Genomic DNA, 18627 nt, shown 5'->3' with positions numbered 1-18627 from the left:
CATTAAGGCCACTGAACACACACAGATTCTCCAGGCCCATCTCAACATTTTGGGGGGATCGAGGCCTTTTGGCATCATACCGGAAAGGACAGGCCTTTCAACTTTGAACCAGGTGGGTGACTTCAAACTAACCCTCCGGTTGTTTGGGTTTCACTCTTCCCTGCGCACCTGTGCCAATTTTAGTCCTGAGCTGCCAGGCACAAGTGATTAGTTACAGTCAATTCTCCTGGCTCACTAGCTGCATCCATTCTCGTGGCTCACTATTTAAAATACACTATCCGCACCCATCTTTTTTCTCTCAGTTCCCTCTTTAATAGGCTGCAATAATAGCTGCCCAAAGTATTATCATTAAATTCACCAATGACCTCTTGTCTGTATTCTTCATCTGAACACTCTTCAACATTCTGACTTCTAACAGTATTCTACATAGAGTGGGTATGCATTTAATCAGAGTCTGATGCCACGATTTCTGTTCTACTCTGGACAGCTCTACAAGAGGAGGTACCCTATACGCAGGTCAGGAGACCGGAAGTTTAATTCATTGGCTGAAGTTTCTGTATGTCGCTGAGCTGGTCAGAGGCAAAGGAACTAGAGCTTAGGAGACACCACAAAGGAGAGGAGAGGAGCAAGTGGCCCTAACATCACCCTCCCACTCAAAAATTCTTCATTGGCTCCCTGTGGACAATAGCATTAACGTAACTCATACTGGCACCCAAAGTATTGTTTCCATTTTTATTATCCATGCTCTGGCCATATCCTATCTACAACTTACCCTATATACATCCTGCCAGAAAGAGCCACTTGAACTTGCCCCTCTTTCCTACCTTTCCGTTTGCATATGCTATATGCCCCTGTAATGCCACTCTTCGCATACTGTCCATATTTTTCAAAAATTTAAAGCCCATCCCAAATGATACATCCTCCAAGAAATCTTTTCTGATTCTTCCCATGTGTCTCCCTCCCCTACCTGTCCAATTGTTATTGTTTCTCCATTGAACCCCAAGGCAGTTTGTACCTCTTGTTTAACATTTAACTTGTGTTTTGTGTCATATACTATCTCCTCTACACATGCTCCAGTGAGGTGTAACTACATCTCACTCATCTTTTTAGCACCAGAAGTACCTTAGAGCCTTGAATAAAGCACAAGTAGTTAAACTGAGGTGTAATAAAAAGATCCTGGAAGGTAAAATGGATTCTTTAGCAAGATTGTGCCACACATGAATTTTTGAGTAGTGTCCAGTGTGCCCATCTCAGGAACTATAAGAGAGGTGGAATGGCAGAGTTTCAATATATAACAAGGTCAGATAATACTTCAAGAAAAAGAAATAGTCCTCAAAGAATTTGTGGTCTAGTAGCAAGAGAGCATATAATGTGTCTTCTACTAAGGAAAAGTTTATAAGCACTGGAAGTTTTTTTTTTTTAATTGTTTTGATGTTTATTTATTTTTGAGGGAGAGAGAGAGAGAGTACGAGCGGGGAAGGGGCAGAGAGAGGGGGAGACACAGAATCTGAGCTGTCAGCAGAAAGCTCGATGCAGAGCTCAAACTCAAGAACCATGAGATCATGACCTAAACAGAAGTCAGATGCTTAACTGAAAGAGCCACCCAGGTGCCCCAAGCACTGGAAGTTTTTATTTGAAGATTAATGAACTGGATTATATGAAGTGTCATTTGGAAAAAGTTAATTGATTAATTGGGGAAATACTACAAGCTGTATTTCCCTTTTGGAGATTCGCAATGAACATTAGAATACTGAAGGCTCTAGAAGGCCTCCAGTGGTAAAGTAAGCTATTGGATTTGGCTTAACACTGTATTTCCCAAGCTTGTTTGACCATGGAAACCCTCCTTCTCATAAATTTAGCAGTTTGGGAAAGGCTAAATTAAAGGGGTGAAATACAGGCCTAGATAAGGAACCAGAAAGATGACCTTGACAAGTCAGAGATTACCGAAAGATAGAACAGTAGGTACCAAAATAAGGGGCAGAAAATGAGTCAAGCAGGAAAAAAGACTAAGTGATGAGCTCTTAATTACTTTACAAAATGACCAAGGCCTCTGTAAAAGTGCAAGTAAACAAAAAAAGTACCACCGAAAAATAGAGATTCAAAAGCCATCCCACTTCTCTCTCATAAAGGCAAATTTCTAAACTATCCCTAGTTATTTTCAATTTCACCAGCCCTGAGAAATCCTGGGTCATAAAACACCTCCAAATAAGTTATAAAATGCTCTGAAGTAAGTTCTATACAATCCTCAGAATTTTCTCCATGATTCCTTTTTGTGATCTTCTCAAGAGTTTCCTGTAGATCTCAGGAATGAATCAGCTTGAATTCATACTTATTTGACGTTTTATAATTAGGGTTCTTTGTGAGTTTTTTTTTCCATAGACATTGGGGCTGTTTGCAAATATTCAATCTTCCTGTAAGTTTTTTGATGATTTATCCATAATCCAAATGATAAAAGCTAATATCTACAATTTGTGGATTAGAGTGAATTTTATATATATTTATTTCTCCTTCATCAACCAGAATGTCAATATTGGTGTTATGTGTATCTACCTACAACACAGAGCAGACTTCACAATGGTGAAGTATTAGAAGCATTTCCTTTGAGGTCAAGAATAAGAAAAGGAATGCTTCTAAGAGACTCTTAAAAACTGAGAACAAACTGAGGGTTGGTGGGGGTGGGAGGGTGGGGAGGGTGAGTGATAGGTATTGAGGAGGGCACCTTTTGGGATGAGCACTGGGTGTTGTATGGAAACCAATTTGACAATAAATTTCATATATTGAAAAAAATAAATAAAAAATAAATAAAGAAAGAAAGAAAAGAAAAGGAATGCTTCTATTACTGTTTCTATTTAATTTTGTTCTGGAATCCCTAGTCAGTGCAGTAAGAACAAGGAGAAAGGGAAAGGAAGACTGAAAAGAAATAAACTGTTGTTTATTGAAAATAGACAACACTAAAATGTTTACACGCAATACAAATAATGTCTACATCGGAACTATCCAAACTTCAAAGTTATAAAATAAAAGATCAATATGCAAATATCAATTGTATCAACCAATCAGAAAATATATTGTGGAAAAGATGACCTTAAATATTTAGGAATAAAGTTAAGAAAACGAGAGCCTGCTTTACACGGAAAAACTATAAAATTCTACTGATAGATACAAAAGAAGATGCAAATAAAAGCAGAGATTTACCATGTTTATGGATGGGAAGATGCAAAATAATGAAAATATCATTTCCTTCCCAAACTAAAAATGAACTCATTGAAATTCCAACCAAGGGGCGTCTGGGTGGCTCAGTCGGTTGAGCGTCCGACTTCTGTTCAGGTCATGATCTCACGGTTTGTGAGTTTGAGCCCTGTGTCAGGCTCTGCGCTGACAGCTTGGAGCTTGGAGCCTGCTTCGGATTCTGCGTCTCCCTCTGTCTCTCTCTCTCTCTCTGCCCCTACCCCACTTGCACTCTGTCTCTGTCTCTCAAAAATGAATAAACGTTAAAAAAAATTAAAAAAAAAATTCCAACCAAAATCCCTATAGGATTCTTCAAAGGACATGACAGGCCTATCTTAAAATTCATACGGAAGATAAGCGCTAAGAAGAGAAGATGTTTCTGAAGAACTGAGGAAGAGGGACTTACCTTCACAGCCATCAAGACTTGCAATGCAGCCATGAGAACTACACCATTGCGGTAGTGCTGCCAGAATAGACAAATATAACAAAGGGACAACGAAGAAAGCACAGAAACAGGCCCATCCATATCAGAGAAGTTAATCTATGACAATGAATGCTGTTGGCACAGTTAATCCTGTGGGGAAAAATCAAATTAAATATCTTCCATACCATGTATCAAAATCAGTTACAGATTGAAGATCTAATTGGAATCTTCTTTAACAAACTTTAACACTTTTAGAACAGTATCTTTATAACCTGGAGATAGCAAAAGATCTCTTAAGCAGGATACCAAATTACAAACCACAAAGAATAAAAAAAAGCTGGTAAATTCTATATATCAACATTAAAATTTTCTCTGCCTTGAAAGGTACCTTAAAAGTTGAATAGATAGGTATAAAATGGAAAAATATATTTGAATACATATAACTGACAAAGTATTATTATCCAGAATATATTAAAATGACTCTGAGTTATAAAAAGACAAACACTAAAAAAATGATCAAAATTTTTCAGGAGATAAAACTCAAGTGGCCAACAAACCTAAGGAAATATAATGTTACCACTAAGCAAAGAAATTCAATTTAAAATTACAATTTCATAGGCATGAGATTAGCAAAAATTGAAGAACTGGACGGTTCTAAGTACTGGTGAAATTGTCAAACAAAAGGAAATCTCACATACTGTTGGCAATATAAAGCGGTGCAACTGCTTCAAAATGCTATGTGATAATATCTAGTAAAGTCAAAGAAGCACCTATCTGGAGTTCTGGTTCTGGCAAGCTGGAAGGTCTCAGCTAGTATGAAATCCTCCTACTATAAATATTTTCAATTTAGATTAATTTTTCAAATAAAATTCATAACTAGGCTGGCAATTTAAAAAGGGACAGCTTTATATAGCAAAACAAGAGGAATTTGAAAGCTAGAACAAGAAACAACTTGCCTAAACTAATATATGAAGACATGAAAAGTCTGAACAGTTGTTATAACCATTAAAGAAACTGGATCAGTACTAGAGTTAAAAATCTTGTTACAAAAAAAAAAAAAAAAATCAGCCTCCAGAAGATCTTGTTGGAAGATTCTATCAACTTTTCAAGGAAAACACCAGTCCAATCTTATATGAACTCTTTCAGAGAACAAAAGTAGCAGGAACAATGCCCAAATCAGTTCAGTGTATAACCACACACCCAATCTTATAACTATGACCCAAACCAGCTGAGAAAGGCATCCCACTCAGAAACATGGATCTAAGAATCTTAAGACATTGTGAAGCCAAATCAAGCAATGCTTACAAAAAATAATCCATCACGAACATGGACTTTATCCCAGAAATCCAAGGGTGCCTTAATATTAAAACATTAATAGATTAAATGACAGAATAGATGGAACCGAGAAATGAATCTAAGAAAGGATAAGACCTTTAAAAAGAAAAAAGTTTTAAGTTTATTAAAATATATTAAAGAAGACTTAAATGAAAAAAAAAACCCACTATGCTATGTTTATAGACAGGAAGACTCAAAATACAAATTGATCTGTATCTTCTGTGCAGCAGTAATTAATATCCCAATATAGGTTTGCAAGAAACATGACAAGCTAATTCTACAGGTGATATGGAAGAGCAAAGACCCACAGACAGCCAAGATACTTCTGAAGAATAAGCAAAGGGAAACTGCCTTACCAGACATCAAGAATTATTATGGAGCAATATTTAGGACAGGATGTTATTCATGCTGGGAGACTAATGGATACCAATAGTGCATCCAGAAATAGAATCATAAATGTATGAGAACTTCATCTATGACACAGGTGGCAGTGTAGATCACTGGGAATGGCTATGAAATAGAAGACTTCAGGACAATTGGTCATCCCCATGCTAGATCTCCACTTCCTACCACATACAAAATTTAACTTATGATGGATTACAGACTTCAATATGAAAGATAAAACTTTTAAAACCTTCAGAAGAATATACAGAAAAATATCCTTATGATCTCAGGATAAGAAAATACTTCTTGGGGCACATGGGTGGCCCAGTGAGTTAAGCACCAACTTCCGCTCAGGTCATGATCTCACGGTTCATGAGTTGGAGCCCTGCTTTAGGCTCTGTGCTGACAGCTCAGAGTCTGGAGCCTGCTTCAGATTCTGTGTCTCCCTCTCTCTCTGTCCTTCCCCTGCTCACACTCTGTCTCTGCCTCTCAAACATGAATAAACATTAAAAAAAAAACAGAAAAGACTTATTTATCAAGACAAAAAAGCATTATTCATAAAAGATTGGTAAGCATGAGAACATTAAAATTAAGAACTTCTGCTAACAAAAAGATACCTTAAAGAAAAATTAAATTAGCAGCTAGAAGAAGATACAGATGTCCCAGGAAACAAAAACATTTGAATAAAATCTTTCAATTGTACTTTAGTATTCAAACCCTAGCTAACTTTTAATTTTTTTAATGTTTTTATTTATTTGGGGGAAGGGGGCAGAGAGAGAGAGCGGGGCAGAGGATCTGAAGCAGGTTTTGCTCTGACAGCAGTGAGCCTAATGTAGGATTTGACCTACCAACCAAGGTCATGACCTGATCCAAAGTTGGATGCTCAACCAACTGAGCCACCTTGATGCTCCAAACTCTAGCTAAGTTTTATATGAAAATCAGGAACCAAATAGATTCTGAAAATCTAGGTATTCTTCATTATTTGAACTTAGGCTATCTGAATTTAAAAAGTGCATAAATACTGATAACAAAGAATGTTTTATTTGTAACATATACAACCAACCAAAGGTTAATATCTAGAATATTTGAAAAGCTAATTCCTACATAACAAACAAAAAAAACCAAATACCTCAATGGCACAACTAGAATTTTATAGAAGAAAAAAATCTTAGTGGTAAATAAACATATGAAAAATGCTCAACCTCATTAATAATCAGAAAAATTCACCTTAAGGCCACAAAGAGTAACTATTTTATGTTCATCAGATTGGCAAAAGTTTGGCAAGACCAGTTATTGGTGAAGGTAGGATTCTATGCAGTGCTGGGACAAGTACAATTGGTACAATCACCTTGAAAAGCACTCTACCATTATCTTGCAAAACTGTACATATTCATTTCTACAAATCAGAAATTTCAAAACTAGAAACTGTATATGCCCTGTTGAAAACCTTGCACCTATACACCAGGAAACATGAGAATGTCCATTGTAGCAATGTTCAGAATAACAAAAAACAGGAAACAATTACACATCAAAAGCAGAATAGATAATCGGGGCGCCTGGGTGGCGCAGTCGGTTAAGCATCCGACTTCAGCCAGGTCATGATCTCCCAGTCCCTGAGTTCGAGCCCCGCATCAGGCTCTGGGCTGATGGCTCGGAGCCTGGAGCCTGTTTCCAATTCTGTGTCTCCCTCTCTCTCTGCCCATCCCCCGTTCATGCTCTGTCTCTCTCTGTCCCAAAAATAAATAAACGTTGAAAAAAAAATTAAAAAAAAAAAGCAGAATAGATAAGCAAATTGTGCTAAACTTATATAATTGCATGGTTGAACAGCTTTTTTGAGAAATAAGTCACATGCCATACAATTCATCCACTTAAAGTATGTGAGTCAATGGTTTTTTGCATATTCATATAACATTAGCTTTTTTTTAGTTGTGGTAAAATATATAAAACATAAAATTACTTAAAAAATGTTTTTGATGTTTATTTTTTGAGAGAGAGAGAAACAGAGCATGAGTGGTGTAGGGGCAGAGAGAGAGGGAGACACAGAATCTGAAGCAGGCTGCAGGCTCCAGGCTCTGAGCTGTCATGACAGCACAGCGCATAACGTGGGGCTTGAACTCATGGACCAGAAGATCATGACCTGAGCCGAAGTCAGATGCTTAACCAACTAAGACACCCAGGTACCCCTAAAACTAACTACTTTAACCATTTTAAAAAAGATTTTAAGTAAGCTCTACACCCTGTGTGGGGGTTGAACTCATGACCCTGAGATCAAGAGTCACATGCTGTACTGAGGCAGCCAGATGTCCCCACTTTAACCATTTTTAAGTATACAATTTGGTAGCATTAATTACATTCACAGTGTAGTGTAACCATCACCACTGTCTATTCTAAAACCTTTCATCACTTCAAACAGAAACTGTAACAGCTAAGCAATAACTCCCCATTGTTGCCTTTCCCAGTCCCCAGTCACCTCTAATCTACTGTCTCTATGAATTTGCCTATTCTAGATATTTCATGTAAGTAGAAACTTAGAATATTTGTCCCTTTGTGTCTGGCTTATTTTATTTAGCATAACATCCTGAAGGCTCATCCATACTGTAATATGTATCTGAACTTCATTCAGATGAACCTAGAGGGTGTTATAAGTAAAATAAGTCAAAGAAAGACAAATACCATATAATTTCCCTTATATGTGGAATCTAGGAAAGAAAGAAAGAAGAAAGAAAAAAGAGAAAGAAAAAGGAAGGAAGGAAGGAAGGAAGGAAGGAAGGAAGGAAGGAAGGAAGGAAGGAAGGAAGGAAGGAAAACTCATAAATACAGAGAACAAACTGGTGGTTACTAGAAAGGTGGGCTTGGGGGATGGATAAAATAGGTAAAGGGGATTAGGAGGTACAAATTTGCAGCTCTAAAGTAAACAAGTCACAGAGATGAAAACCAAAGTATAGGAAATAAAGCTAATAATACTGTATTAGGCTGTATGGTGACAGATGGTAACTACACTTACGGTGAACACTGGGTAAAGAATTGCTGAATCACTATGTTGTACACCTGAAACTAATATAGCATTGTCAAATGCATTTAAATAACAAAAATGTTTTTAAAAGAACTTCATTTCTTTTTATGGCTGAAAAATATTCCATTGTATGGATATATCACATTTTGTTTTTCTATTTATCTGTTGATGAACAATTGGGTTGTTTCCAACTTATGGCTATTGTAAATAATGCTGCAATGAACACTGATATATAAGTATCTGTTCAAGTGCTTGCTTTCAGTTTCTCTGGACAGATACTCTGGAGTGGAATTGCTGGGTCATATGGTAATTCTATGTTTAGGTTTTTGAGGAACCGCCTAACTGTTTTTTATAGCCCTTGTAGCATTTTACATTCCCACTGTTAACATGTGAGGGTTCCAACTTCCCCACATCTTTGCCAACAAATATTTTTTCCTCACTCTGTGGCTTGCCTTTTCATTCTTTTGACAGTGTCCTTCTGAGAGCAGAGGTTTTCAACTTTAATCAAGTGCAACTTACCAATTTTGTCTTTCATGGATCTACTGTTGGTGTTGTCTAAAAAGTCCTTGCCAATTTCAAAGTCACCTAGATTTTTTCCTACGTTATCTTCTAGAAGTTTTGTAGTTTTGTGTTTTGTATTTAGATCGCTCATCCATCTTGAGTTAATTTTTGTGAACAGCAAAAAGTCGGAACACTTTTGGGTGTTCAATTGGGTGTCTAATTGTTCCAGCACCATTTGATGAAAAGACTATCCCTTTTTTTTTAATTTCTTTTAATGTTTACTTATTTTTGAGAGAGAGACACAGTGTAAGCACGGGAGAGGCAGAGAGACAGAGGGAGACACAGAATCTGAAGCTGGCTCCAGGCTTCAAGGTGTCAGCACAGAGCCCAATGTGGGGCTCAAACTCACAAGCCATGAGATCATGCCCTGAGCTGAAGTCAGACACTCAACCAACTGGGCTACCCAGGCGCACCAAGGCTATCCTTTCTTCATTAAATTTCCTTTGTTTCTTTTTCAAAGATGAGATAACCATATTTGTATGAGTCTATTTCTGGGGTCTCTGTTCTGTTCCATTGATTTATTTGTGTTTCACCAATACCACATTATCTTGACTACAGTAGCTTTATAGTAATTCTTGAAGCTGAGTAGTGTAAGTTCTTTGACTGTTCTCCTTCAGTATTGTATTGGCTATTCTGGATCTTCTGTCTTTCCATATAAATTTTGGATTATTTTTTTTTAAGTTTATTTATTTATTTTTAGGAGGGGAGGGGCAAAGAGAGTGGGAGAGACAGAATCCCAAGCAGGCTCTGTGCTCTGAGCACAGAGCCCGACATGGGGCTCAATCTCACGAACCGTGAGATCATGACCTGAGCCAAAATCAAGAGTCAGATGCTTAACCAACTAAGCCATCCAGGCGCCCTTTTCTATATAAATTTTGGAATCAGTTTGTTGACATCTACAAAATAACCTGCTGGGATTTTGATTGCATTGCATTAAATCTACAGGTCAAACTGAGAAGAATGGACATCCTAACAATATTGAGTTTTTTTCTCCATGAACATGAAATATCTCGTCATTTATTTAGATCTTCTTTGATTTCTTTCATCAGAGTTTCGTTGTTTCCTCTCACATAGATATTATAAATATACCTAAGTATTTTTTTCTTTATTTGCTTTTTTGTGGGGAGGAGGGTACTAATGTAAATAGTGTTGCATTTTTAATTTCAACTTCCAATTATAGGAAAGCAATTGACTTCTGTATAGGTTGTATCTACAACCTTGTTATAATGACTTAGTAGTTCCAGGGTTAATTTGTTTGTTTTTTCAATGTTTATTTGGGATTTCCTACATAAAAATTATGCATCTATAAACAAAGACAGTTTTACTTTTTCCTTCCCAATCTGTATATAACCTTCCCCCAACCCTTCTTCTCACATTGCATTAACTACGACTTCTAGTCAATGTGGAATAGAAATGGCAAGAGGAGGGACACCTCAGTGGCTCAGTCAGTTAAGCATCCAACTTTGGCTCAGGTCATGATCTTGAAGTTCTTGAGTTCGAACCCCAAGTCAGCCTCTGTGCTAACAGCTCAGAGCCTGGAGCCTGCCTCAGATTCTATGTCTCCCTCTCCCTCTCTCTCTGCCCCTTCCCCACTCACACCCTGCGCGCGTCTCTCTCTCTCTCTCTCTCTCTCTCTCTCTCTCTCTCTCTCAAAAAATAAACATAAAAAAAAAAAAAAAGAATTGGCAAGAGGAGACAACCTTGCCTAGTTTCTGATCCTAGGGAAAAGTATCTCACTTCTCATCATTAAGTATCATGTGATCTGTATTTTTTTTTTTTTTTTTTTTTTTTTAGCCGTTGTTTTTCATATTAAGGAAGTTCTGGGAGCTTTTTATCCTAGTTTTCTGGGAGCTCTATTCCTAGTTTTTCTGGGAGCTTTTTATCATGAATGAAGGTTGAATTTTGTTCAATGCTTTTTCTGTATCTGATATGATTACATGATTGTTTTCTTTAGCCTGTTGATTTAATGGATTACAGTTTTTTTGAATGTTGAACCAGACCTGTATGCCTGGAAAAAATCCCACTTGGTCATAATGGATCATTCTCCCTATACATTGTTAAATTCAATCTATTAATATTTTGTTGAAGACTTTTGCCTCTATTTTTATGAAAGATATCGGTCTGTAATTCCTTTCTTGTAATGTCTTTGGTTTTGTTATTAGGGTAATACTGGCCTAACAGAATGAATAAGGAAGTATTCTCTGTGCTTCCATTTTCTGGAAGACATACAGAGAATTGGTATCATTTCTTTCTCAAATGCTTGGTAGAATTCACAGAGAAACCATCTAGGCCATGATAATAAAGACTATAGTAGAAATAAATTAAATGGAGACTAGAAAAACAACAGAGAAAAGGGGGAAAAAAGTTGGTTCTTTGAAAAGATCAACAAAATTGACAAATCTTTAGCTAGACTGACCAAGAGAAAAAGAAAAAAGACTCACATACTAAAATTAGGAGTATAAGAGGGGACATCACCATTGACTTCACAGAAATAAAAAAGATAATAAATACTATGAAGAATTATATGCCAATAAAGTAGATAACTTAGATGAAATGGATAAATTCCTAGGAAGACATAAACTAATGAAACTGACTCAAGAAGATATACATATTCTTTTTTTTAAGGTTATTAATTTTGAGAGACAGTGTGCATGCAAGCAGAGGAGGGGCAGAGAGAGAGAGAGTGAGAGAGGTTCTACACTCTCAGTGCGCAACCCAATGTAGGGCTCAAACCCACGAAACACGAGACAATGACCTGAGCCAAAATCAAGAGCCAGACCCCCAACCAACTGAACCACCCAGGTGTCCCTACATATTCCGAATATATGTAGAAAAAGCAAAGAGACTGAATTAGTAATTTTGAAATTTCCAACAGAGAAAAGCCAAGGCCGAAAGGCTTCATGAGTTAATTCTACTTAACATTTAAAGAATTAATACCAATTCTTCACAAATACTTCCAAAAAATAAAAGGGAATACTTTCTAACTCATTCTATAGGGCCAATATTACTCTGATACCAAAACTAATTAAAGACATAAAAAGAAAACTGCAGATCAACATTTCTCATAAATATTGAGGTAAAAATTCTCCGCAAAATATTAGCAAATCAAATCCATCAACATGTAAAAAGGATTATATACCATGGCCAGATGGGATTTAACCTAAGAAAGTTCATTGGACATCTGAAATATCAATATAATATACCATATTAATAAAACAAAGGGAAAACCCCACATGATCATCTTTATGGATACAGAAAAAAAATTTGGTGAAATCCAACACCCTTTCATGATAAAACTATCAAACAAAGTAGGAATAGGCAGAAACCTCAAACTGATAAAGGGTACTTATGAAAAGATACCATCAAGAAAGTGAAAAAAAAAGAACAATCCACAGAATGGGAGAAAATATATGCAAATCACATGTCTGATAAAAGATATATAACCAGAACATATTAAAAAAAAAAACTTTTACAGATCAACAATGAGAAGACAACCCAATTAAAAAGAGACATTAAGAAAATAATCCCATTTACAACTGCATCATAAAGAATAAAATACCTAGAAATAAATTTAACCAAGGAGGTGAAAGGCCTGCACTCTGAAAACTATAACACATTGAAGGAAGAAGCTGAAGATGACACAAATAAATAGAAAGATGTGTTATGCTCATGGATTGGAAGAAATAATATTTTTTAAATGTTTATACTGCCCAAAGTAATCTACAGATTTGATGTAATCTCTATCAAAATATTCATAGTATTTTGCACAGAACTAGAACAAAAAAATCCTAAAATATTTATGGAACCACAAGACTCCCAATAGCCAAAGCAATCTTGAGAAAGGCAAAGCTGGAGGTATCTATAATCCCAGATTTCAAACTGTACTACAAAGCTATTGTAATCAAAACAGTGCAGTATTGACACAAGAATAGACACATCGATCAATGGAATAGAATTGAAAGCCCAGAAATAAACCCATATTTATAAGGCCAACTAGTCTAGGCCAAAGGAGGCAAGAATGTACACTTGGGGAAAAAAATCTCTTCAATAAATTGTGTTGGGAAAACCAGACAGCTACATGCAAAAGAATAAAACCGGGCCACTTTCTTACAGCATGCTCAAAAATAAACTCAAAATGGATTAAAGACCTAAATTTAAGACCTGAAACCATAAGACTCCTTTAAGAAAAATAGGCAATAAACTCTCAGACATTAGCCTTAGCAATATTTTTCTGGATCCATCTCCTTAGGCAAGGCAAACAAAAGCAAAAACAAACAATTGAGACTACATCATACTAAAAAACTTTTGCACAACAAACCATCAACAAAATGAAAACACAACTTTCTGAATGGGAGAAGATATTTGTAAATGCTATATCCAATAAGGAGCTAGTATTCAAAGAATATATAGAACTTCTACAACTCAACACTAAAAAAACAATTCAATTTAAAAATGGGCAGAGGACCCAAAGAGACATTTTTCTAAAGAAGACATACAGATGACCAACAGACACGTGGAAAGATGCTTAACATCACTAGTCATCAGGGAAAGACAAATCAAAACCACAAGGAGCACCTCACACTAGTCAGAATGGCTAGTATCAAAAAGACAAGAAAAAACAAGTGTTGCCAAGGATGTGGAGAAAAGGGAAAACTTATGCACTGTTGGTGGGAATATAAATTGGTGCAACCTCTATGGAAAACAGTACATGGAGGTTCCTCAAAAAATTAAAAATAGAAATACCACAAAATCCAGTAATTCCACTACTAGGTATTTACTCAAAGGAAACAAAAATACTAGTTCAAAAATAATATTCACCCCTATGTTTATTGCAGCATTATTTACATGAGTCAAGATATGGAAGCAACCTAGGTATCCATCAATAGTGAATGGATAAAGGAGATGTGGTGTATATACACAATGGAATATTACTCAGCCATAAAAAGAATGAAATCTTGCCATTCACGATAACATGGGTAGACCTAGAGAGTAGCGTGACAAGTAAAATAAGTCAGAGAAAAAGAAATACTATATGATCTCACTCACATGTGGAATCTAAAACACAAAACAAACAGAAACAAACTCATAAATTCAAAGAACTGATGTTTGCCAGAGAAGAGAGGTGTCAGGGGATAGATGAAACAGGTAAAGAGAATTACAAGGTACAAGCATCTGGTTATAAAATAAGTAAGTCACAGGATGAAAGTACAACATAGGGAATATAGTCAATAATATTGTAATATCTTTGTATGGCAACAGATGATAACTAAATTTGTGGTGAACATTTCATAATGTATAGGATTGTCAAATCACTATGTTGTACACCTGGAAAAAAATGCAAAGGATTTGAATAGAAATATCTCCAAAGGAGAAAAAATGGCCAATAAGCACATTAAAAAAATGCTTATCATTCGTCATTAGAGAAATGCACATCAAAATCACAATGGGCTACTACTTCACATTCACTGGAATGGCTATAATAAAAACAAAAAAGACAGACATTAACAAGTGATGGCAAAGATACGGAGAAATTGGAACATTCATACATTACTGGTAAAAATGTCAAATGGTTCAGCTGCTTTGGAAAACAGTTTGGCTGTTCCTCAAAATGCTAAACATAAAGTTACCACATGACCTACCAATTCTATACATAGGTATATACCCAAGAGAAATGAAAACATGTCTATACAAAATGTACACAGATATGCATAGCAGCATTATCCATAATATACAAAATGTGGAATCAACCTAAATGTCCATCAACTGACAAATAAAGAAAATGCGGCACATCCATAGAGTAGGATGTTATTTGGCCATAAAAAAAAAAAAATAAGGTACTGATATATGTTACAACACGGATGAACCTTGAAACCATTATGCTAAGTGAAAGAAGGAGTCACAAAACACCACATATCTCATTTATGTGAAAAGTCCAGAACAAGCAAATCCAGAGAAGGCAAAATAGATTAGCAGTTTCCAGGGTCTGGCATTATGGGGGGAGGGGGAATAATGTCAGCTAATGTGCATGGGGTTTTTGGGGGGGATTCTGAAAATGTTCTAAAGTCAGATTGGGTGATAATTAACTCTGTGTTAGTACTAAACACCATCAAATTGTATACTTTAAAAAGGTGAATTTAGGGGCGCCTGGGTGGCGCAGTCGGTTAAGGGTCCGACTTCAGCCAGGTCACGATCTCGCGGTCTGTGAGTTCGAGCCCCGCGTCGGGCTCTGGGCTGATGGCTCAGAGCCTGGAGCCTGTTTCCGATTCTGTGTCTCCCTCTCTCTCTGCCCCTCCCCCGTTCATGCTCTATCTCTCTCTGTCCCAAAAATAAATAAACGTTGAAAAAAAAATAAATAAAAAGGTGAATTTATCATAAATTAAATATATCTCAATGAAGCTGTTTTGAAAAATGTAGAGAGAATGGGTGCATCACCCAGCTTCAATTATTATCAACTCATGGCCAATCTTGTTTCATCTATACCCTGATGCTGCCACCCTACTACCACTCCCACACTGGATTATTTTTAAAGTACCCAGATATTATTCCTTCTTCAAATATTCAGTATTTTTTCACTAATATCCAGTAGTATCTTTCCAAAAGATAAGGACTCTTTAAAAACAATATGGTACCATTATCACATCTAAAAAATTTAAAATATCTTAATTTAATATAATCAAATATCCTATATTCTACTGTCCCTCAGTTCTCTCATAAATGTGATGTTTTAGACAGCTGCTTTGTGCAAATCAAGATGTACCACGCATTGTATTTCATTGTCTCTTATGTTTCTGTGTATCCATAAACTCTCCCTCTTTTATTTTTCTTGCAATTATTGAAGAAGTGGGTTGTCGTGTAGAGTTTCCCACATTCTGGATTTTGCTGATTACATTCCTGTGATGTCATTTAACATGGTCACTATTATATAGTGATTCACTTCTAGATGCCTGCTGCCAGGTACACTATAAATGTGAATTAATTCATAGTGCATCAACATAGTTGCCACTCCTGCAGTGCTTACTAAGCACCATGTCCTTTGTAGCATCCTTGACACAAATTATCCTATTTAATCTGTATAACAACCCAGTGTAGTATGTATTATTGTCCCCAGTCTAGAGATAAAGAAAATGAAGCTTAGAGAGGTTTAAAAAAATTGATCACAGTCAACCAGGCAGTAAATATTTGGGTTCAAACCCAGGTCTGTCTGATGTTATAACCCATACTTCTATCCATTATGTGATAATATCCCCATCCTTTGCCTGCGGCTGTAGTTGTTGTTTGCTTTTATTAACTCTGAGAAGCAGACCTTCAGTCCATTCAAAGAATTCACTTTTACCTTTCATTTGTAACATGTAGGATGGTTTCAGCTTGAAGTAACAGAAAAATCCATCTCAAACTGACTCATCAATACAGATATTTATTATCTCATATAACAAGAAATCTACAAGCGGGGCAGCACCAGTTATGATTGATTTACTGACTAAACAACAATATCACAGACCCAGGGTCATTCTGACTCTTTACTGTGCCATCATTGGTGTGCTGGCTTCCTAAAGGGCCACTTTCAGATAACACGGCCAGATGCAACAACATCAGTGGAGATGGTGGCATGTTTCCCTGTATGTCCCTGTTGAAGAGCAAGAAAATCTTTCCCAGAAGGCTTTCACAGACCTCTCCTCAGGTCTCACATACCAGAACTGGTTTGCATGCCCACCCCAACCTCTCACTGGCCAGTCAAAAGGATCTTGCCCGTGATAGTTTAGGAGTGTACCTCTGAGACGGTAATAGGGTCACCTTCCCTAATAGGTAAACACACCTATACAGACTTCTGTAAAGAAGGAAGAGACGTGAATGGATGTTGAGTATCTGCTATATGTTCCTAATGAGGTATACTACATATTCCATTGTGAATAATAAAAATATTTCATTATAACTGCCACACAGAATTTTTTACTTTGTGTCAAGTGACGTTTACTGTTGACATATCAGCTTCCTCACCTACACAAAGACATTAGATAAGATTATATGGAAGGTCCTTTCCAGCTCTATCTGTTTCAATTTTACATTTGCATTTTCTAAAAAGCAAGTTGAAAGTTAAACCTACAAGATATTGTCCAAAAATGATGATGGGTTTCAGCTGATAAGTCACAGGTATGACTGACATCCATTTTTCCCTTAAAAAGTTTTAGATGTAGATATTAGATTTAAAGAACTAAACAAACTGGAACTGATCATCTTTCCATTAAGTTTCAACATTAAAAATAGAAAGGTTCATTGTTGTACCTTTCTGCCCCATCCATTAACATCTACCAGCTTCTAGCCCTCATGGTACAGAGATTGATTAGAAGTTCTTTTTCACAACTTACTGTCTTTAATTTGGTGTCAGCATCCTCCTGGAGCTGGTGCATGGCTCTGGGACTGTCACAGAGCTCTAATATCTTTGCTTTGGCTGCCAACTATGACTTTAACTTAAGAAACCATTTCTATGCCTGCTTCCTGTCGCAGTCTTCATCTGAAGTAAGGCTCCATTCATTTTATCACACGCAGACGTTTTCCTTGTGGGGAACCACAAGAAACCAAAAGAGAAAGATGGTACATCACTGAGTATCTTTCATATATCGAACCTTTTCTACTCTTTCTTCCAATCTGAATAAAACTGTTTTATTATTTTCAGCTTATGCCTATCATCAACTTTCTCTGGGGAAACTGTTGGCTTGATCTGTAAGTAGTCCTGTTCTTATTTAACAGAGGCTATGACTTATGATAAATGCACAACATAAAAAAGTCAAAGATATCATGTCACATAGGATATGTGGAATAACAAATGACAAGAAAACTTGGGAACATGATTTCAGCTGATTTGGTCATGCCTCCATTTCATTTCACTCTTTCCAGATCAGATGTGTCATTCTGGTGAGGAGGCAGTCCATTACTACAGTTGATAGTGGAAATCCCACTGGTCTCTCAGTCAGTATCCCCTGTATGCCAATGTTCATCATGCTAGTTCCAAGAGCCTTAGAGAATTAACTTTGTTTTCTGATTCAGCCCACCTTCTGGAAGAAGGCATGGCCCTATTTTGAAATGTACAAAGCAAAGACAGGGCTAACCCTCTTCTGGGGCAGGGTGGAAGGAGAGAAGATAGGCTTAATGATCTACCAGGTGACCTTGAGTAAGTCATATCACTTCTCTGTGCCTCTACGAAATTGGGGGAAAATCCTCATTCTGTATCTCACAGATTGTTGCCAAAATCAAGTAAGAACATTGAGTAGGAAAGTATTTTCACAGATGCAAAGTTGTGTTATTATTTTCAAATATGGAATTTCCTCTGTGGTTTTGTTTTTTGGTGGTTTGGTTTTGGGGTTTTTTGTTTTGGGGGGGGTTGGTTTTTTCTTTTTTCCACATGATAACTGCACAAGTCATGCTAGATCATGATGCTGTTTCACCTCGATTCACCCTTTGCCTATTTCAGGCAGATTACACCAGCAATGCTGCATCCATCCCTTTGGTTTATTTCCCTTCCACCACATCCCTAAGATGCAAATCTCATCATAATGTAAAATACTGCATAGCAGCCACTTACAAAACTCAACATACTTTTACAGTTGAGACAAATGCTATATACAAGAGTTGCAGTAGAAGTATGCAAAAAGCATTCAAAAAGGAGAGACAGCACATCTAATTAGAG

General features: G+C 36.6%; 1 protein-coding gene across 2 annotated transcripts in view; it reads left to right on the top strand.

Moving 5' to 3' along the window:
- Positions 1–9: 9 nt before the first annotated feature.
- Positions 10–18627, top strand: part of TMOD2 (tropomodulin 2) — a 73447-nt gene continuing 54829 nt past the window's right edge. The window contains exons 1-2 of one of the 2 annotated variants that reach the window (XM_023255360.2): positions 10–112; positions 17617–17663. The gene's annotated coding sequence lies outside the window, so the exon portion shown is untranslated. The remainder of the gene's footprint in view (positions 113–17616; positions 17664–18627) is intronic. The other variant, XM_023255361.2, reaches the window with a different exon arrangement.

Source organism: Felis catus, chromosome B3, assembly GCF_018350175.1.
Source record: "Felis catus isolate Fca126 chromosome B3, F.catus_Fca126_mat1.0, whole genome shotgun sequence".
Lineage (NCBI taxonomy): Eukaryota > Metazoa > Chordata > Mammalia > Carnivora > Felidae > Felis > Felis catus.
The sequence above is the reverse complement of the archived record's forward strand: the minus strand, read 5'-3'. Positions and strand labels throughout refer to the sequence as shown.